Source organism: Macaca nemestrina, chromosome 4 (assembly GCF_043159975.1).
Source record: "Macaca nemestrina isolate mMacNem1 chromosome 4, mMacNem.hap1, whole genome shotgun sequence".
Lineage (NCBI taxonomy): Eukaryota > Metazoa > Chordata > Mammalia > Primates > Cercopithecidae > Macaca > Macaca nemestrina.
The window spans coordinates 145,946,432-145,968,757 of record NC_092128.1 but is presented as its reverse complement, the minus strand read 5'-3'; the positions used below and the strand labels follow the sequence as shown (position 1 = coordinate 145,968,757).

Sequence of the window (22,326 nt, the reverse complement as noted above, 5' to 3'; positions counted from 1 at the left end):
AAGCAATATGTCAAATTCCTTATATTTGTTATATCTCTTTTTTCACTGACTCAAAGCATGAAAAATTTGAAATTAATAAAATAATTTTTTAGATGATCAGAGATTCTTTTTTCTAAAATTTTCTAAATACTATGGTTGTGTCCCTTAACCACAGGCATGGTGGTTTCACTGCATTTTACTCAAGAGAAGCTTGCTTACAAATATCACACAGGAGAGGTACCTTCCTAGCCTCCTGCAGGAGGGTGGCTGACCCAGGGAACCTCCAGGCAAGCAGGACATACGCCAAGTATCCTATGTGTGGACAGTGTCTAACTTGATCCGATCTTTCTCCTTCCCCATGTTTTAGTTTAAGTCCCCTGAAAGCTCCCATTACCCACCGTTCATAAAGGGTCTGTAAATTATTTAAGAGAAGGAAACACAGCCTTTATCCCATCAGATTTTTCCTCTCAATCACTTGAGTCTTTTCTCTGAGCACACACACATGGCCCAGACTCATTGTCAGGGGAGATGTAATGCCAGCATCTGGTGTTAATATCTATTGTTGACATTTTGGGAATGAGAACATGAGCTATTAGGGAAGATGTTTGCTTGTACCTAATTAATGTCCCGTTGTATCCTCTCTTGTTGTCAGCTCTGCCTCGCCATCCTGCCTTGGCATTTTCTTTTACTGGCTAACTTTAAAAGTTAATTATTTCTCTGTTGAATGTTAAATGCCACCGGTTTTTAATGCCGTTCCTTGGTGTGAGTTATTAGTTATCAAAAATCAAAATGATCTGTGCAATTTTCAGCTCTTTACCTAAAGCCACTGTTCTTGCTAATCACATAAAGTGTGATGTCTGGCAACATGGATCTTTCTAGCAGATGTAAGTTTCTCACTCAGTACATTCCTGTCCCTGTCTAGCTTTCCTTGTGTAGAGCAGATACAAAGTCCTGGTACATCATCTAATGGAAACAATTACTGACAGGGCCAAGTCTTCAAGGCCCATTTTGCTTGAATCTCAAATCACTATTAAAATTCATTTGGCAACTCCAGTAAGTACAGAGAGTAATGAGGAACCTCAAACAGAATATTTCCTAATAGCTTTCATAAAACATGTCTTGGTAGGAGATCACAACTCTTTCTTTACTTGAGATTGGTTTATAAAAATAATAGTACAAGTTCCAACTAACAGTTACTAAGTGCATACTCTGTGCCAGGCTTTGTCATTCACTTTTGGCATGTATTATCTTAATCCTCTCAACAATCCGGTGAGGTAAAGTCTTATTATTATTCCCAACTTAAAGATGAGCAATTTGAAAACTAAAAACTTGAGTAATTAATGTACCATCACATGGCTGGTAAGTCGTGGGCCAGGATCCCCAGCCAGCAGTCACTGCAGAGCTGCACTCTCCCAGGCAGTGACTGTGACTCACACGTGGCTACTGAGCACTTGAAATGGGGTGAGTCCAAATGAGATGGGCCGTAAGTGTAAAACATACGCCCTGTTCGTGAGTCCAAATGAGATGGGCCGTAAGTGTAAAACATACGCCCTGTTCCTAAGCCTTAGTCAATAAAATAGTGTAAAATGTCTCATTAAGAATGTGTTCATACCAATTACATGTTGAAGTGATAATATTTTGGATGCATTGAGTTACAGGAAATATATTATTAAAATTTACTTTTTGTTTCTTTTTCACTTCTTTAATGTGGCTACTAGAAAATTTTAAATTTCCTGTACTGCTTGCCTTATATTTCTGTTAGAAAGGGCTGCTATATGTGTGTGTGTGTGTGTGTGTGTGTGTGTGTGTGTGTGTGTACACACGGAGAGAGAGATTTCTGGAGTTTTTTCTTGTCTGGCGAGTTTCCAATCCTAAACTATTGAGGAATAGGCACAAATTTCTGACCCTTCCTCCCCTTTCTGGTTGTTTCACTTCCAGAAATCCAACAGAAAGTACAAATTTTTACATCTGAGTCTCTACCAAGAGCCCATCTGTTGGCTCTTCTCAAGTATGGAAAGATAAAACACTGACATGCCAGGCATTAACGAGATCAAAAACAGGGCTAATGACAGAAATGTGGCTGCTGTTAAAGTGTCTCCAGAGGATAATCGGGGAGGACTTTTTGTTCTCCTTACAGCGACCCCCTCAAATGTCTTCAGAGAGTGCCTCTCAGTTCCAGTTCCTGAGGTCCTCCTCTGCCTTCCCTTCCAATCCCTGTCCACCACTTTCCTGGTCCACCTCCCTCTCTCTCTCCTGGACGCCCATCTCTTGGGTGTCTGTGCAGCGGAGGCGGCCCCTCTGTTAAGCACTTCTGACACGAGGCAGGTCTTTTTTCCCTGCCAGTGAGAGCAGAGTGTATAATGGTGTTGCCTTCCACCGGGGATCTTTGAGAAGCTTTATGGCTCTAGCAGGCATGGGGGAACCAATCACAGGCACTGCAGCTGATATATGACACTAATATAGGGTTCACTTTTATTCTCAACCTAAAAAAAGATAGATTGTTCCAAGTTTAGACAGGCTGTAAAATCATGTGCTTCTGGAACCATGCTGCCTTACCCCCGGGACCACTGTAATTGCTTTACATCTGTACAAAGGTTCCTTGTAATGGGGCTTTCTGCCTTCATTTGTCTTCTTTTCAGCCTCTTAGTAAAGACCTTAATTGGTCTTAGTGGGGCTTTTTTCAGTTAGTGCAACTGTACCTTTAGGGCTGAACAAGTACCAGACACTACCTGCGGGGAGAAGTGGGGAGATGGGAAAGACATCAATACTCCTTTACCTTTAACAGTTTAATTAATGTGTTCAGAACAAGGAGCAGTTTGAAGAAATTTTGGCTCCTCTGGGACCCTGCTATAGATCAGACAAAACTAGGGTTAGGTGGAATTTTCTAGATTTCTTTCCTGCTTCAGTCTCTGTGAACACTCATTAGCCTCATAATTGTCTCACAGTAAACTGCTGTATCAAGTTTCAGTCTGTCTCTTTGGAGGATCAAGTTGCTTTACATCAATAGACTGAAGTACTAGGGGATGTGTGTGAAGGGAAGTAGCCTCTAATTTCTGTTTCTTAGTTACTAATTATTTAATAATACATTTTATTGCCTATTAAAATGTGGCATAACTTGCTTGTCAGCAAAACTAGATGGAACCTAATCATTTGAGGAGAAGGATAATTGGCACTTGTACAGATGGCTTTTATTGCCAGTCGGGTTTGTTATTGCAGATAGAATTCCTTGCCAGGTTTCTTGGTTCTGTTTGTGGGCTGGTCAGTGTTGTGAGGGGGTTACTTACTGTGTTACAACCCAGGCGGTTAAATGTGGTATTATTGCAAATGCAGTGTGTACTCAGTTATAGATCATAAAGGCTTCTGCTGTGTAGGTACTTTTTTCCTTCTCCTCCCCTCTTCTTCTCCCCACCCCTGGTTTTAAAGGACCCTAGTGAGTTTTGTACCACACTGAAAATTACCTTATGTGCTGGAAAATGCATCAGTGGAGACTTTGTTTAAACAAAGGGCGTTTTTATGATGGATAGAAGTGGCCAAAACTTCTGGATTTCCATCTAGTAAAAATTTGTGTAGGAAAATTGGACCAGTCCCAGTTCCTTAGTAGAATTTCACGAAGGTTTTCCTGTTGCTTCAAAATGACCCCTTGAGGAATGTTGTATAAATTCCAGAAAATTGCTCCCAGTGTTTCCTGGAGCACATTAAAAAATAAAGGAGACACATTGTGTGTGGGATAGTTTGGTAGCAGAATTAGTTCACTGGGTAGAACAGAGGGGATCCCAGGTAGTTGGGCTCTAAGTGGGAAGCGCTGGCCAACATTTGTAACTGGTGGCAGATTTGGCAGACACTTGGGTAAGGAACATTTTGGTGGTATTGAAGTAGGCAGGAGCAAACCGCACAGGGGAAGAATGCTTCACACCGCCAGGCTTTGTGGCCCAAAGCCTAGCATTCTTATCCCCAGGTGCCCGGCTCCTCTGCCTTCCCAAGGTGCTTAAGCTTGCTTTCTACTCAGATATGACCCAGTTTCACTGGCAGCCGCCTCCCTTATTTGTTGAAAGTATGGCTTATGTTCTGACCCAAGAGAGCCATTTAAAACCTATAATGATGTCCATCTTTGTATGTTTTCTGGGTCCCATCTTCCCATCTATTACTACTTTGTAATTGTTCTTATGTCTCATAGTTGAACTCCTGAGGTCTCATTGTGCCAGAACAACATGTCTCCATCTGTCTGGCGACTCTCTTGGCAACTGCATTCCTCTTCCCTTGAAAGAGGTGCACACTCTTGACCCTTCCCTTCCAAAAGCCTCAGTGAAGACCTATGTGTTTTACCTGTAAACGCACACAGTCTTTTTAAGTGTTGAAGGAGATGTCTAGGCTGGATACTTTAGAAAATCAATATGAAGTAAGCTTGATGTCGGTAGCTTTGTTTCTTAGGGGATGAACTTGGGAATTACTGCAATTTAACACTTATAATAAATGTGTTAAAATAGGGAAGAAAGCCAATTCTGAGGTTTTGTATGTTATATGAAGGGTGCGTGTTATGCATCGTCATTAAATTTTCTTGAGCAAAAGCTACTAGCAAGTGGAAACCAATTTAAAAGGTGTATATTGGAACCGGAACATGTAGCCAGAAACTGGTTTGGGAGGTGCAAATCCTTTAAACCACTGAGAGCATGGAGGTTGGTGATGACCTAGAATATCTGTAACCTTAGTGGTCACAGTCCATAGCCCACTCTGGATGATGTGGGCTATGGATGAGCAGGTGGGTGGGTATGTGTTGGGGACATGATTTTGGACAAGGTTACATCTATTGATTTATTTGTCTCCTGTAGTTGACTCTTCTGAGTTTATTTGGAAATCACCAGTTACGCCAATAGTATTTTCTTATCAGCCCTCACCCTGGTAACTTTTCTCTTGTTGGTCTAGATGGACAGACCCAAATGGAGGGAAAGAGTTTTAACAGTATGCCATTCTTTATTAAATGAAGCACCATTAAAACCACTTCCATCCCTAAGTTTCCTTTTTCCAGGCCCACACCTCACATTTGCAAGGCAAGCATACACATGGAGGCTCAGTTTACTTCTCTTCACTTCTCTTTGCAGGACCGTGAGGAGCTTTGCTCCTCACCTCACTCACCCCACACATCCAAGCTCCACCCATACTTTTTACCCTCACCGGCCCAGTAAACAACTGCCTGTTTACCACCCTCAGGTCTATAGGTGTGTGCACCAACAGCATGGTCTGCCCTTGAGAGGATGGCTTCCAGGATAGAAACCTGCCTATGCAGGTCCTAGAAGGAGCTTAGGCCATCTAGGAAGAGGAGTCCTGTGTCCTTGGTGTGCACCACATGGTCCTAAAGGGGAATGTGCCAGCTAGGTGGGCCCATCCCCACATCTTCATGGATTCTTGCCCCATGTGGAAGGACACAGCTGGAGGGGCCAAAAAGGATCCCCTTATGCATGGTCTCAAGGCAGGGGCTGGATCTAACCTGTATTGCCTCTGCCTTTTCATTTCATTCTTCATAACCTCACACTTCATGTCCTGCAAAAATAAAATGAAGTAAAATTGATCCAGCTCTCCTTCAGAAAAGCTAAATGATGAGCTAGTTAACTCATCAGTGTCTGCGGACACAAGATGTGAAGGCTTAGTCTTTAGATTCAATACTTGAAAGTCAGCTGGGGTCTTGTGCAAAAGATGTGATGCATTTTGTATAATAAATCTGTTTTTTCCATTAGCATTTAAAGTATAGCATACTGCTAACCAGACACAAGGAATGCTCTGCTATACAGTGAAAGAACCATGTAAGGAAAATTGCAGCTGAAGGACCAAATTAGGAATGTTTTCAATTTCAAGAGTCCAGAGAAGAAATAAAGCATTATATTGACATAGTTTGAACAAAGTAAAGGACTTTGAAGCTTGCTAACATTTTTAAATACATCTTTGTTAAACCTCTTTAAAGAATGACAATAATTGCATTTTTGTTGATAGTATGTCTAATGTCCAAAGGGTTGCTGTAATTTACTGTCTCTTCAAATTTGAATATGGTTCGTAGGCTTCTGTCTTAGTCCATGTCATGTTGCCATAACAGAATACCTGACACTGGGTAATTTATAAAGAAAAGAGGTTATTTAATACAAGGTTCTGCAGGCTAGGAAGTTCATGGGGCATGGCACTGGCATCTGCTTGGTTTCTACTGAGGGCCGCATGCTGGTCAAAACATGGCAGAGAAGGTCAAAGGGGAAATAGACACTTGTGAAGAAATGAAACCCAAGGGGCACCCTTGCTTTATCTCAACCTGCTCTTAAGGGATCTAATCCAGTCCCTGGAGAGTGAGAATAAGGAGAGTGTTAATCTATTCTTGAGGGATCTGCTTCCAGGACCCAAAAACCTCCCATTAGACCCCATCTCCCAACACTGTCACACTGGGGATTAAATTTCCACATGAGTTTTGGTGGAGACAAACCACATCCAAAACGCAGCAGTTTCTAAAATGAAGTTAAGGGGACACAAACTGTATCCAGAAGCCAATGTAGTATGTTTTCTCTATTGTGCTGCTACCCAAATTTTAACAATGAGAATTCTGACTTTGATGTGGCAGTGATAGTCCTTAAAGTATTTGAAGGTCTTTGTCAGTTGCCACTTACTTTTGTGTAGGGGGAGCACATGCTTTTATGATTTTGATCTTCTTTCAAAAATATGTAGGTTAATTATTCTGTCATCTTTATCTGACAGACAATGGTTAATATTATTTATTGTGTAAATGAGACGCTTTCAAAGAATGCTAATATTGGCTTTGAAAGGAGAAAATAAGCAAGTATCTTTAAAAAAAAAAAAAAAAAAGTCTCACTCTGTCACCCAGGCTGGAGTGCAGTGGTGCAATCATAACTCACTGCAGCCTCAACCTACTGGGCTCAGGCAGTCCTCTCACTTCAGCCTCCTGAGTAGCTGGGACTATGTGCATCCACCATGCCCAGCTAAGTTTTAAAATTTTTTTCTAGAGGTGGGGATCTCATTGGGATATAGAAACCCCTAGTATTGTCCAGGCTGGTCTCAAACTCCTGGCCTCAAGTGATCCGTGGTCTCCCAAAGTGCTGGGACTTAAGGTGTGAGCCACTGAGCTCGGCCTAAGCAAGTATCTTAAAATGGGTCCTTGTTAGTCAGCTTTTTTCATTATCTCAAGAGGAGAGTATTAGGAGAGCACATTTTCAGACACACTGGAAAACTACAATAATACCTGTGAAAGGTGTATGACGCCTGGCCCATGGTGGCCTTCTCATTCACCTGACTCAAAATTGGGCAGCGAGACTGATTGTACATAATCTTAGATCTTCTAAATGACTTTCTGCTCTCTTTTCCTTACACCACTGACTTCTCTTCTCTGGCACCCTTGCTCGTGAGATAAAACAGGGAACGGAGCCAGGACCAGTGAGCTGCCATGTGGAGTGCTGCATCTCCCTGAAGGCTGACCGTGAGCTGTGTTCATGAAGGACTCATTGTCACATTCTACCCAGAGGCCTCTAAGCTGCTCTTTTCTGGAGTTTCAGCCTCATTCTTAGGACGTGCTGTGAATGTGTTCTCCAAAATGATTCCACACACAAAAATCCTCTCTCTATAAGCCCTACCAGCATTAACCAGAGTCCTCCTGGTATTTCTTCTCATCTCTACCTGGGTAAAAAAGCGAGTATGTAGCAGATTTGTTTAAAAGGGTCCTCAGCTACACCCAGCCTCCCAAACAAAAATTGATTTTTGGAAAATTAAGTCAGATAATGACGACAGAGCAAAGTATTTTGCTCGTGTTTTTTGGCTCAGTATTCATTGGTCATTATGCCTTAGCCTCCTTTTCTTCAAGCACTTGTTGTGATCTGTGGGCCTGTGCTTATGTTCATGACTATTTTCCAGAGCATTGCTGGGCTGCTTAACTTTGGATGCTCCAGTCTAAATAATGACTAGGTTCCTAAGATGCCCTCACACTTCCTAGAAGAATCTGCCACCCTTTGAATTCTCTAGCAGCGCCCCAAAAGTGCTAAATTATACAGTCCAAGGAGGACAGTAATCCACCAAAGAAACAAGGGTAGGATGAATACAAAGGGAGAAAGGTGTTCAACTGAGCCAATTCAGGGAGTAACACATGCTACTTGGTTGAACTGATTTTTCATATGGCTAGGTGGCTGGGTTCTGCCTGTGACTTGTTCAACTCTGCAAGCTACTAAATAGAATAAAACTTGCTGAAATCACAGAACTTCAAGAAGATAAATTTTAGGTATATGTATATGTATATAAGCATATATTCATATACATACCCATGCTCTCACACACTCATACACAAACTTAAAGAATTCTAGTTTAGCATAGACTTAACCCTTTGACAGTTAAAAGGGAGAAGTTAGAGTCTACAAAGTGATTATTATGTAAACCCAACAGGGCCTTTCCTGGAAATACCACAAAAAATTTCTTACAATTGAAAAGATGACAAATGCTGATTTATGCAGAACTCGGGACTTCATTGCTAGAGCACTGTCACTTACTACTTCCGTCAGCAGGAATGGTTCCTCTTAACATTAGATTGGGTGTTTACACGGATGACAGTTAGGACTGGTGAAATAGTTCAAATAAAACAAGAACCAGACAGGCATGGGAAGTGAACCTAGTTAGTTCCCAAATATTAAATACCTGTCTTCCCTCCCTTGTCTCTCTCCTCCTCCCTTCCTTTCTCCACTTTGTTTCTCACTTCACTCCCTTTCCAGACTGTCCTTCCCTGTCAGGGAAGACTGAATAGAGATTGAACCACACAATACATTGAGATTCTGCATCAAAGAAGACATTCAAATCCTGAAATACTATAGTAGGATCTGGTTTTCAAATGTTTCTTTCCCGGGAAAGTGAAACATTCCTTGCAGTCTTACAAAATAAGTATGTTCACTGATACTTCAAGCAGGAGAAATTCATTTTAAGCAGTTGGAGTATTTATATGTGACAGGATAGTAGTTCCTCCTTCTTTCCCCCATCCCTCCCTCCCTTCCTCTCTTCCTTCCTCCCTCCCTTTCTCTCCCCTCTTCGATTTTACTTTTTAATCAGAAAGTTCTTTTTAAAGGAAGAGAAATATCAACATTGTACTTCTAACATTCCAAATGCTTCATGTAGTTCCTTGTTTTATTGCTTTAAACATTTTTTCAACAGATACTTAAGGACATTTTTCAGGAGCTGTGCAAGGCATGAAAACCTGGAGATACATAAGCTGCAGTGGTGAACATGGAGGCGTCCAAAGTAGGCGGGAGAGAGGCAGGTACTCCTCTGTAAGAGACAGGGTGTTAAAGAAAGATAAATTATCTCAATAACTCTGAGATGACATCAGCTCCACTTAGAACTAAAGGCACAGAAGTCTTTGTGATACATATTTTCTCAATCTTTCCATCTGTGTGTGTGTGTATAATTTTTTTGTTAATACACAGATGGTAATCTAATGAGCTGCATTTATTCCTCCTGATATTTGTAAGTACAGTGTATCTTTTCATTGTATTAACTATTGTTCTACCTCTGTTTGGATCCATTCTGTGGGTTTAAAATAATGTAGATAACCAGTCACTAACGGCTGGACATTTAGGATTTATCTGGTTTGTCATCTGAGTGTTTATTAGATGACTATTGGATTTCCTTAGACATATTCTTGGAAATAGAATTGCTATATCAAAAAGTATGGAAAATCTGAAGCTACTGATAGTCTTATTTTTACTTGCTCTAAAATAAGTATTAATTTCTTAGAAAGAATTATTTATTTAAATTAAGATATTTATGCAGATGAAATACCCAAATATTCTGGTTTGCTGTTTATTTTTCTCCCATAACTCTACAGGTATTTATATAATTAATTATACTTTTCAAGTTTTTCACCCCTATGTTCCACATATATTGCTACCCACATACTCCATACTGTATTCTTTTATGCTTCTCTGAATTCTGTGCTTTAAAAAAAATCAAAGCAAACTAAAAACGAAACAGTTCAGCTCAAATGACATTTGTTCCTGAAAACCCAAGTCTCTCAACTTCTTTGAACTGCTCTGTCTATGGACTCTTATAGTCCTGTAGCCTATTTATCTCATTTGTTAATTAGCTAGCTAGCTTTTAGGCTATGTTTTATTACTAGAATCCTGTTTCTTTTAGTAGATTGCAAACTACTCAGAGCTAGAGACTAGCCATGTGTTATTTTGTGTACACAGCTAGCAGAGCACCTTACACATCATAGGAATGGGGTCTGTTTTAGTGATTAATCTGTTCTGTTTTTACTTCAGCAGGGTTTGTGGAAGGGCATGGCCAAGTTGATGGTAATCATATGCCTTCAAATATCACATTGACGATTGTCACGTTGACATGGAAGGATGGGAGACTGGCTTACTAAAAAAGCATTCTAGTTGTCTAGATTAGAAAAAAATGCATTTAGTTTTTCAACTGTCTAGCACCTAGTAGGTAGTCAGTAAATAGAAGCTTAAAAAAAAAATTAGGCCAGACGCAGTGGTTCACGCCTGTAATCCCAGCATTTTGGGAGGCCAAGGCGGGCAGATCACGAGGTCAGGAGATTGAGAACATCCTGGCCAACATGGTGAAACCCCGTCTCTACTAAAAATACAAAAAAAATTAGCTGGGCATGGTGGTGCGTGCCTGTTGTCCCAGCTACTCAGGAGGCTGAGGCAGGAGAATTGCTTGAACCTGGGAGGCAGAGGTTGTGGTGAGCCAAGATCGCACCACTGCACTCCAGCCTGGTGACAGAGCAAAATTCCGTCTCAAAAAAATAAAAATAAAAAATAAATAAATATTAAAAAGGGCTCAAAAGTTCTTTTAAATCAATATTTTCATTTAAATAAATTTATTAACTTATTTTTTACTCCATTTCCTTGTCTAGGAAAGGTAGATCAGACTCATTTATAAAGAGCTCTTTCTGACCGAAAACATTTAGTTAACACTCTCTGGTCATGGGCATTCACCAATTAGAGACAGAAGCAGAACCAGTTGTGTAAACACTGACCAATGTGTTAAATGTAATTTTAAGGAAATAAAATATTTTTTATTTATGGATAAGTCTTGATACTAAAATGCTAAAAACTTTTCAGTTATCTGGCTGGCACATATCTCTCAGCAGTGATACTGTTGTAGGTAAAGTTGGCGTGCTACTTCCTTTTTTATCAGGTGCAGTCGCTCAGTTTATACATCCTGTGTAAATGTAGAAAGGTACTGGGAAAGCCTATTAACAAAAGGATTAGTAGGAATTTTAAAAATTAACTGTGACCAAAATTCTTTCTGCTCTAAGACATCATCTCTGCAGAAAAGATACTTGGTGAAGGAATAATTGGTTCAGATTTTCTCCCCTAGTATCTTTACTATCTGCCCTGAATTTCCCTCTTTACTCTTCAAAAGAGAGGGTCAGTTCCATCAGCAACCAGGATACAAATATTCTCATTTCCCATTAGGTCATAGCATTTAGAATAATGTTCATTTTGATATTTTTAAATATTTTGTGGTTTCATGAGGAAACAATACATGTGGTCAAGCATTCCCTTATTAAGGGAAATAAAGCTCAAGCTCAGAACAAATGGAGAAACTTGTCCGTACATTTGCATGTGACATGTGTGGTGTAGACCAGAAGTTTAAAGAATATTATATTCCAATGACACATATAAAGCACCTTCAATTGACAGAGAGCTTAAATGATATTTTTTAAAGGCTAGAAGTTCATAGACTCCTTCCATTCGTGTCTGACATCAGCAAGCTCTTAATAATGCAGTGTGTACTTATTTATTGATCAGACCATTTAAGTAGTAAGACATGAGAAAGTGGACACTATTATCTGGTAATTGACCATATTGGAGAGTTAAGTGTTCTGACAAGGAACTAAGTGTGTTTAACCTTCAGATAAGATCAATTTTAAGATAATACCTACTTTAGTAATGAACCAAAGCTGTTAAGAAAACTTTGTACTTCTAAAGCAATGCTGTTTTGATGACAACTATCAGTATTAATGATCAGATTTGTTCCTGACCAGATTGGTCTCCCAGGGCAACCTGCAAAGGAATTACTAACTTTTATCCTTTATTTACCATAAAAGCTCAAATGGAAGGAGACGGTGGGAAGTAGCACTGCCCAAAGAGTCATTCACTGGTTTGGGAGACATCTTTTCGTTACCTACCATAAGGCAGTCACCATGCTGGGGCTTCCATGTTTAGTAACATATCTGACTTCAAGAAACTTATGTTTCAGTAAAATGGTTTTCCAAGTGTATTTTATATGTTATATCTCTAAAACCAAAGCTTATGTTAGTCCTTCATTTATTAAAGAGAGAGAAATTGAAAGTTCTCCTGTATTTGCCTCTGAGTCCTTTCCCTGTGACCTAATTGAACACCACTTGAAACCTCCTTCTCTTAGGGACAGATCCATAAGCAAATATCACAACACATTATAAGTTATATACTACAAACATGAACAAAATTGACAAGAGAACACAAAGAAGGATGTAGCTAAAGCTGCTGTGAGTTTAGGAAAGGCTTCCTAGACGAAGCAATGTTGAACTCTTGTCTTGTTGGATGAGTAGAGCTCCCCAGAGAGAGAGAAAGTGGAGGCAGTGTGAGCAAAGCAGGTGAAGTCTATGGTATGTTTGTGAAACTAGGTAGCCCTATTTATATGTCTGGAATAGAGGCTTTTGAAAAGAAATAGTGAGAGAGAAAGCAGGAAAGTAGGTTGGGCCCCAAATGCTGCAGAGGTTTTTAAGCGGAAGACTAAAAATCAGATTTGGATATCAGTGAGGTGATGCTGATAACCTCTGGGAAATCACAGGAGCTTCTTAAGAGGAGAGTTGATATTCACCAAGGGCAGCAGTAGTGATATTTGAGAGGAAGGAATGTTCCAGAGATATTTTGGAGGTGATAGTGGATAGATCTAAGTGACTGACCAAGTGTGGAGAATGGAGAAACAAATGAGGAGAGGAGGTAAAGCTGATTCTGAGATACCTAACCCCAAAGACTGCATAGGAGAGTATGTCCGATACAGGGGGAGGATTGAGTTGAAGATGAGAATGAGGAAGAATCAGTTCATTTTGGAGATGTTGAGTTTGAGGTACCTGTGGAACATCCAGGTGGAGAACTTTGGCTAACAAAGTTTGGGTCCTGAAGATAAAGGTTAGGATTAGAAATACTGATTTATGAGCTGAGTCGCTCACACCTGTAATCCCAGCACTTGGGTGGCTGAGACGGGCAGATCACTTAAGGCCAGGAGTTTTAGACCAGGCTTGCCAACATTTGCGGAACCCCCTCTCTACTAAAAATATAAAGATTAGCCAGACGTGGTCTACTCCGGGGGCTGAGGCACGAGAATCAGTTGCACCCAGGAGGCACAGGTTGCAGTGAACCAAGATGGCGCCACTGCACTCCAGCTTGGGCAACAGAGTGAGACTCGGTTCCAAAAAAAAAAGGCGGAGTCGGGGGGCCAGGCGTGGTGGCTCACGTCTATAATCCCAACTCTTTGGGAGACCGAGGCAGGCAGATCATGAGGTCAGGAGATCGAAACCATTCTGGCTAACATGGTGAAACCCCATCTCTACTAAAAATACAAAAAATTAGCCGGGCTTGGTGGCGGGCGCCTGTAGTCCCAGCTACTCGGGAGGCTGAGACAGGAGAATGGCGTGAACCCGGGAGGCGGAGCTTGCAGTGAGCCGAGATCGCGCCGCTGCACTCCGGCCTGGGCGACAGAGCAAGACTCTTGTCTCATAAAAAAATAAAAATAAAAATAGAAATGCTGATTTTTGAAATCATTGATGAAGAACGTAGTTTTGGGAATGTTCACTAATGATGGCCAGAAGAGGAATATTCATCAAAGGAAGCAGTCAGAGGTATTATTTGATATCTTGGAAGGAGTCGTTTTGCAAAAGAAAAAGTCGTTTTTCTGAGAGTTCTCAGAAAGTGCAGATAGCAATTTCTGATACCATAGAGAGGATAGAAAGACAGACTTTGCTAGCTATTATAGAAGGCCGCTGACCTTTAGCAACAACTCTTTCAGCAGATGCTGAGAGTAGAGACTGGGTTAGAATCATTCGAAAAGAATAAAATAAAGAAATGGAGACAATGAATATGTGTGTATTCAATGTTTAGGGTAATGAGAAATGAAGAAGAACCCTGGCTGAAAAGAGAAGCAAAGTGGAAGAGTGGGTGTGTGTATGAGGGTGAATTGAATATGTATGTAGGCTGGGACACCTGTATGTCTCTGGGATAGTAAGGGCTTCAGAATCAGACTGCAGAAGATCAAATCTCAGGCCAACTATTTAATAGATACGGACCTTGATCAAGTTCTTCTGTGAGCTTCAGGTTCCTCATGTATAAAATGAGATTACTACTACCCACCTCTTGGAGTTCTTTAAGGATTTAATGAAATTATGACATAGAAAACACCTAGAACTCAGAGTGCACTCAGTGTTAGTAGGATGTTTTTTGTTCGTTCATTCTTGTAAGGAAGGGAGATTTCCCAAGAGAGGGAAAGGATGATGCCTATGACCTCAGAGAAAACAGACGAGTAGACATGGGATTTGGGTTAGAGGTAGAGGAGTAGTTTCAAAGTGAAATTGGACATATTTTCCTGGGTAATGGAAGGGAAGGACAGTGACAAAATGAGGCATTGGGCAGGATAATTTAGGATATGTTGCAGTAACAAGTAGCCCTAACTCTAAGTCTGTTAATGCAACAGAGGTTCTCTGTTCATATTGTATGGCCGACATTAATTAGGAAAAGGTTTCTGTTTTATCTCTGCCCCTCAGAGACACAGCCTGGTGGGAGCTCCATCTCAGTATTTGCCTCTGCAGTCATCATAGAGCAGTCACATGGCTACCTCTGACCTCAGGAGGCCAAGAAAGTGCCTGAAATTGGGGAAGCACAGGAAATGTTTGGTGATCAATGCTCAAGACCAGAACAATGAGTAGAGCTATAGGTATAAGTAAATAGGGAAGGGACGGCAGTGGCTTCTCTTTTTCCCAGTGAAGGAGGCAGCACAAATATGATCCACCAAGAGCAGCACGAGGGGTCTTACAAGAGTGGTAAATGTTTGGAACAGTTGTTTGTTAAAATAATTAAACGGGAACACAGCAGCAAAGGAAAAGGAAGTTGTTCTGGTTAAATATTTATCATTAGGGCTCCATGCAGAATGAAATGGTAATACAGCTGTGATTCAGTTTCTTAGTTCAGCTTAAAATTAGAATATGCCCATCAATAATTTTCCCAAGGGAGCGATTTCTACTGTAACAGCACATAGCCTAGAGAAAAGGAAATGCACAAAGAACAGGCTTTCTTGGAATGGGAAGGGAAACCATCGCAGGGAGAGAATATGAGAGAGAAATTGATTGTACATCTATCCCTGGAAATAAAAGTGAGTTCCCTTTTATCAGTCAGTCTGTAAATACATCTGCTGCTGGCCTAGCACTTTGGCACTAGGTGTAATCAAGAGAAATTTAGGATTTTATTCTTGTTCTCAGAGAATGTATTGTTTGGTCAGAGGGGCAATAAAGCTCATTCCTTGAGTTTGGGGTTTGTTCATATATGTCATTTATTGCCCTAATTGGTATAATTTTGGGGGAAGAGTTTCATGGAACAGATGAGATTAAACCTAGGCCTTGATGAATAGATTAACCTTGGAAGGTGTCAAAGGAAGGGAAGGAGGGCACCAGAGTGATGGTATCATTAAAGGGCCGATGGTGGGAGCAAAAATGGTTTCTGGGGAAGACAAGAAGGAGAGTGGCCAGAAAGAAGAGGAGATGATTAGATCAAGAAATTATGGGACATCAGGTTGAACTGACAGGTTGCAACCTTATTATAAGGAGTTGGTACAATATGGAAGGAAAGCAGGAATTAAAGTTGTTGCATGAGGAATGGCATTGTGACAAGGTACACTTGGTCAGTTGGGAAGAACATATAATGAGAAGGATTAGTTAAAAGACTTGATAAATAATCCAGGTATCTTCGCCTCATCCACTCCCCATAAGACTTGAATAACTTCCTGTTACCTTCAGCATAAAGTCCCGGTCTTTAATCTTGCTTGTCCATCCCCATTTTGAAGAGACTACCAGATATGCAAAGGGTACTAGGATAAGGAAGACTCGGATATGTTGGAACCAGGAGCAAGCCCATGGATGTACAATTAGAATCTAATGATGCTATCAACAGGCTTCGTTTAGGAGTGCAGCCTAGCACCTTGCAAGGGCTGTGACCAAGCCAGATGCAACCCTGCCCTAGTAGGATGTTGGAAGTTAGGTGGTCTTGCCAACACAGGCATCAAAGCAGAAACCTCTTTACTATTTTTTTAAACAGCTTTATTGAGTTATAGTTCACATACCACACAACTCACCCACTTAAGGTGTACACTCCTATGTTTTTTAATATATGCACAGAGTTGTATACTCATCACCATAATCAATTTTTGAATGAATTTCATGATTCAAAAAAGAAACCCTGCACTCCTTATCCATACCTCCTTCCTTGCCCATTCCACTGCCCCAGCTCTCAGCCCTAAGTAACCAACCCTCTATTTTTCATCTCTATAGATTTTCCTATTCTGGGCATTTCATACAAATGGAATAATACAATATATGGTCCTTGCAGCTGACTTCTTTTATTATTTTTCACTTGTTTTAAAGGTTTATCCATGTTGTAGTATATGTCAGTACTTCATCTCTTTACATTGCCTCATAATATTACATTAAATTGATCCAGCACATTTTGTTTATCCATTCATTAATTGATAGACATTTAGATTGTTGCTACTTTTTGGCTGTGATGAAAAATGCTGTTATGATCATTCATGTGTAAGTTTCTTGTGGACATGTTTTCATTTCTCTTAGACATATACACACCTTATAGTGGAACTGCAGAGTCACTATCACTTAACCATTTGAGTAATTGCCAGACCGTTTTCTGCAGTGCCCGCATTTTACATTTCCATCAGCAGTGTATGAGTGTTCTAGTTTCTCCATATCCTTGCCAACACTTGTTGTCTTTTTTTTTTATTATAGCCATTCTTCTAGTGGGTGTGAAGTGGTATGTCATTGTGGTTTTAGTCGGCATTTCCATGATCAGAGGTTGTATTTTCAGAACTAAGGCATAAGCGAAAGCATGTTTCAGGGCTTTGACAGAAGACTGAGAAATAAATATTAAGAGATTAATTCACATAGGAGGATTTCAAGCAGTTAAAGGCTAAGAAGGAATTGGACACAGCCTTTTATAGTTTGTCCAGTCTGTGGTATTGTCATGTTCCATGGAAATGAATAACCAGAGGTTACTATTCTCATTCTGACTAATCATTCTCAGTCTTCCGCAGCACGAAGTTAGAGTCACCTGAAAAATAATTTTAAATATACCAGTGTTCAGACGCTATCCTTGGCCAATTGAATAAGAATGTTTGGGGATATAAACCAGGTATCTGTAGTTTTAAAAATCTCCTCACATGATTCTGATGCACCGTGAGGGTTGAAAGACACCATTGTAAATAATTCAGCAAGATTAAATAGTAGAATGAATTTATTGATTGCGTGCACTGATCAGATAACCATCTGCCTTTATTTTGACCTGTAAGCGTTTCTGAGACACCTGCTAACTGAATTTGATCAAATAGATGTGAGACATAAATGCAGTGTGCAGTCTTCTCCAACTAATGATAGAGGAAAACCTAGCGTGTGATTCATAAAATCAATTAACTATTTCTCCCCAATTAAACCCCCAATTTAAAAGTTTTGTCACAGAGTTGAGTTCCTTCATTTTTTCCCATTTATATTGGCTACACATGAGGCATTTGTTTATTTCTAATTATTTCAGTCTCTTTGAGTTCAACATACAGTGATGCTTTTCAAGGTAATGAATTAGTTCATTGATTAGTTTATCTATTATAAGACAGTAAATTGATGTAATGAGTCACTGATAGATATCCTAGTAGTTGGCTCATAGATACAAGCATTTTTTATGGTTGTGTTGATTTGAACACGTGCCATTTCTATGCAATCCTTGACCTTTGTAATTGACCTCATGTGTACAGATGACAGCAAATAGATCAATCAGGGTGATGTCTCATTACCATATGGCCAGTGATTTCTCTAGGACTAAAGTATGTTTTTTCTCTGTAGGGATTGAGGACCATTTTTGTCTTCTGTTAAAATTCTAGGTCTAGTCACAAAACTGGAAAGGATGGAAACTAAAGTGAAATACTATTCTGCTAGCTTGGCACCAAGTTTCCAATGTGGAAAAGAATGATTTTCTATTGTCCAGACTGTTCTTTAGAGGGGTCCTACATCCCCAAGTTAAAATTTGGGCTACACAGTTTCAGAAAATGAAAATTGATATTCCAGAAAGAAGAGGTAGATAATGCAGGAATGTCAGTAATTCGAAATGTTCTGATGCCAACCTGGCCGGAGATGGCTTTGGTTTCATTGTAGATTGAGATTTCTTATAGAAGGTTTAAAATGCAGGGAAGGTCAAGTTGAGTTTTGTGGAGGAAGGTGTCCTAGTACTTTTTTAGGGAACCCATATTTTTGTCTTAATGGAACTGCTAAAAAACTGTGCAGTAATCCAGGCCTTCTCTTCCTCTCAAAAACAGACTAGGCACTGGTCGTATTTAGTCTCACATTCGTTTAATCTAGACTAAGTGGAAGCATGGCATATAAATCATTGATGTAAAGAGTATCACGGAAGAAATTGAAATGGAAACAAACAGTAGGGGGAATATACCTGTATGATAGCACATCCTTTCCATCTGGCTAGCTGTCAGATTTCCTGGCCATTTCTCATTGTACACTTCATCTTTGCTTGCTACTTCTTTCCTTTCCTTTTTTTTTCAATACAAGTATTTTAAACTGCAACCTGTAAAGAAAATGAGAGGTATGTTACACATCCTTTAAAACAAAGAGGAAAAAAAAAACACCCCTGTTAATAACTTCCACTTTGAGAGCTTGGGCTGGTTGCAAGGCCCAGGGGACTAATCTGCTGAATGTGGAAGGATATGGAGCCATTTGTCCTGGGAGAAGCACTACATTAAAAAGAAGAGGAAGAAGTCATGGGGGAAGGGCGAGGGTCTGCTGATGAAAGTAGCTGTCAAATTAGCAGGTCTGGAAGTTGTAGTGCATATTGTTATGAGCTGCTCAAGTTCACACCAGAGCAACCAGCTCCATCCGTCTTTCTCAGTTTACATTTTAATTGGCTTGTAGTTAAGTTTTTTAAACACTGCGAGATTGCTGACATACACTGCAATATCATGTGAATAATTTATGGAGGTTGCTCAAGACAAGCTTTTTTTTTTTTTTGAGAAACCAGGGGGGAGTAGGAGAAGAAGGATGAGAGGGTCTGTGGGAGGGGCCAGGACAGAAGAGCAGACACAACTGCATGTGCTGTGCTGGATGTTGGATGTTAAATGTTTCTGCTGGTGTAGGCAGCAGCATTTGGGATTTCAGGGAGGTTTGTACAATACGATCTTATTAATAACAATTCTGTCAAGAGAGCACCCAATTAAATTGAATTGGGTTTATGACTCCCTCTTGGTTTCTGAAAATGTGTGGATATAAAACCTCTGCGATGTGAATATTGGATAACAAGAGTGGGTTTATTTATTTATTTATTTTTTGGTTGGTTTTAATGATTCCTCCTACTACTGAGAATTTGCTTGTTTATAAATGCAGGGGTAGGCATTTTCCCCAAACTATCTTTCTGTTTTCTGCTCTCAAAATAATCTAGAGAAGATGGAACTGGCATCAGTGGGCAGTTATCCTCACTAAGAACGTTACTGCTTCTAGGAGGGTTTGCTGGACAACTCTGAGTCTAGAATATCATCTAATTAACACCTGTGGGAGAATCCTCTTCCTCTGCTAAAATATACTTTTTTTCTTATTACAAAATGAGTAAATTATATAAATGTCTAGAGTACAAAGAGGAGAATAAAAATCACCTATAAGTCCTCCCCCCACTAATAAAATTGGTATGGTTTTTGTTTATATCCTTCTAGTCTTTTTTCTGTTCATATTTAATGAACATAATTTAGTGAATAGTGTATACTGTTTAGAAGTCATCTTTTTTTTTTCACTTAACATTACCTCATGAGCATATTCCCATGAATGGTCTATACGGAATGTCATTTCTAATGACTGTAGTGTGTATGTGTGAATTAACTATACTTTTATATAACCTATCTCCTGCAACTAAAATGCAGTGTTAGTTTATAATTTTTATCCATTTTAGACAGGCAAGTTATAAATGTATTTTTTGGCCAAATCTCAGTATACATTCTTGATCATTTCTTTAGGAAAACTCTGAGAAGTAGAATTTCTACATGAAGCAGAGTGAATCTGAGGGAAAAATCATTAATATCTCAAGAATTTTGTCTCAAAAAGAGGGATAAAGCACTTTTTAATTAATGAAATTAACAGTGTATTCTATTAAAAAAGAAAAACGATGATAACATTCAACATGAAGTTCTTTGAAATTATTGAATTTTTTTCCTTGTGGGGTTTCTTAACCACAAAACCTATTTATTAGGATTGATGGAGGCTATTTTTTCTTTACCAATTGCTATATAACTACTTAAGACTTCATGTAATCAGCTGAGATGTTACAAATGTATTGCCTGTCAACTCCAATAAAAAAGTGGGCAGTTAATTGAAGGGATGTCTTGCTATTACACAAACTTGCAGTCAATTGCTTGTAAGTAACATTTAGTTTGATATGTAGTCAAAAGGCAGGAAAATAAGTGTTTAGGCAGGACTGGCTTTTTACAATGTAAAAAGGGAAGTGATTATTATATTGGGGTCAAGATGAGTCGCCTTTCAACTGGCATATTTTCCTTTTAAAAAATGTATTCATATATCAGAAGAAAGGTGAAAGACATGTAAGGCCTTAAGGTTGGTCAGTTTAAGATCTTTTCCACTTACAGTAACTAAGTCCTCAGCTTCCTGCATCCCTTGAAGACACTGTTTTACCCTAATATCAAGCCTGGTTTTGAGGTCAGTATGTGTGTGTTTGCACATGCGCATGCACACAGACTGTAAGTAGATGAGGCAAGAACTCCCTAAACCAAGTGCCATACTCTGCAGATGGGAAACTGCCATCCATAGACCCAGTAGAAAGGCTGCAGTAGCACAGCAGCACTTGGAACAGCTGCTCCAACTCAGGCCCATTACCTGCTCCTCCTAGGAGTGCCCTGATGCTCCCTGCACCTTTGTTCAACTCTTCCTTGATAATCCAGGATAGGATCACACATTTTCTAGGTGGTGAGCTTGTAGTCAGAAGCCCTTTTCAAGCTCAGCACTTTCAGAGGGAGGGTTTATCCAAAAGACACCATACAGATTCAATATGTGAAATGTTGAAATATTTATGAAACAACACATATATGATAGAGATTTATTCTATCTCAAAATCACTCGGATATGAGAGAGCTATTAGAAGTCCCACTGACTTTGTTTTGAGATTCCATTGGAGGTCATTGAACTTTGGAGCCTCACTCTGAAGCCAAGAAATTTCAACTTTGCCAGTAACCACATTGAAATGTGTGTACCTGGCAATGGTGAACCAGCCTCATTTGCTGGTTTCCATTCTTTGTATTGGCTATTCATTATTTCATCAACAAGAATTTATTTTTTTAGTGCCAATTTTATGTCTAAGTAGGTAGTATGGAATGCAAGAGAAGGTGTAAGTTATGGCCATTCCCCTCATGGGCCTTTCAATAAAGCAAAGTAAATATGTAATCCACTTACAGTCAGTCAAGAGCAATATTTTTATTTGTAATGATTCCACATTTTAGCTTAAGAAAGTATTTATTATTCTGGGAAGAAAAACATTGGCTGAATTAATGGCAGATTCTGAACGGGCTTTGAGCAACATTCAGAATACAAGTGTGTTAAGTTTGGTGGGGTTGTTGAGGTTTGCTTTATTTCCTGAACTGCTATGAATTAGCAAATTCTAAACCAGCTGTTTTCCAATTACATACAATAACTTGTGCCTACCTAAGTCTGTCTTTCTGCCAAGCTTCTACTTGCAACTCGTTTTAAAATTTATTCCTAGGCCGGGGGCGGTGGCTCACGCCTGTAATCCCAGGACTTTGGGAGGCTGAGGCGGGTGGATCACAAGGTCAGGAGATTGAGACCATCCTGGCTAACATGGTGAAACCCCGTCTCTACTAAAAATACAAAAAAATTAGCCGGGCGTGGTGACAGGCGCCTGTAGTCCCAGCTACTCGGGAGGCTGAGGCAGGAGAATGGCATGAACCCGGGAGGTGGAGCTTGCAGTGAGCCAAAATCACACCACTGCACTCCAACCTGGGAGACAGAGCAAGACTCCATCTCAAAAAAAAAAAAAAAAA

General features: G+C 39.9%; 1 protein-coding gene across 13 annotated transcripts in view; it reads left to right on the top strand.

Moving 5' to 3' along the window:
• LOC105466343 (activator of transcription and developmental regulator AUTS2) overlaps positions 1-22,326 on the top strand; it is a 1,205,160-nt gene that overhangs the window by 762,887 nt on the left and 419,947 nt on the right. The window contains exon 5 of one of the 13 annotated variants that reach the window (XM_071094061.1): positions 1-22,326. This exon is cut by the window's left edge and continues 63,158 nt beyond it. The exons of the other annotated variants lie outside the window; for them this stretch is intronic. The gene's annotated coding sequence lies outside the window, so the exon portion shown is untranslated. 13 annotated transcript variants of the gene reach the window in all.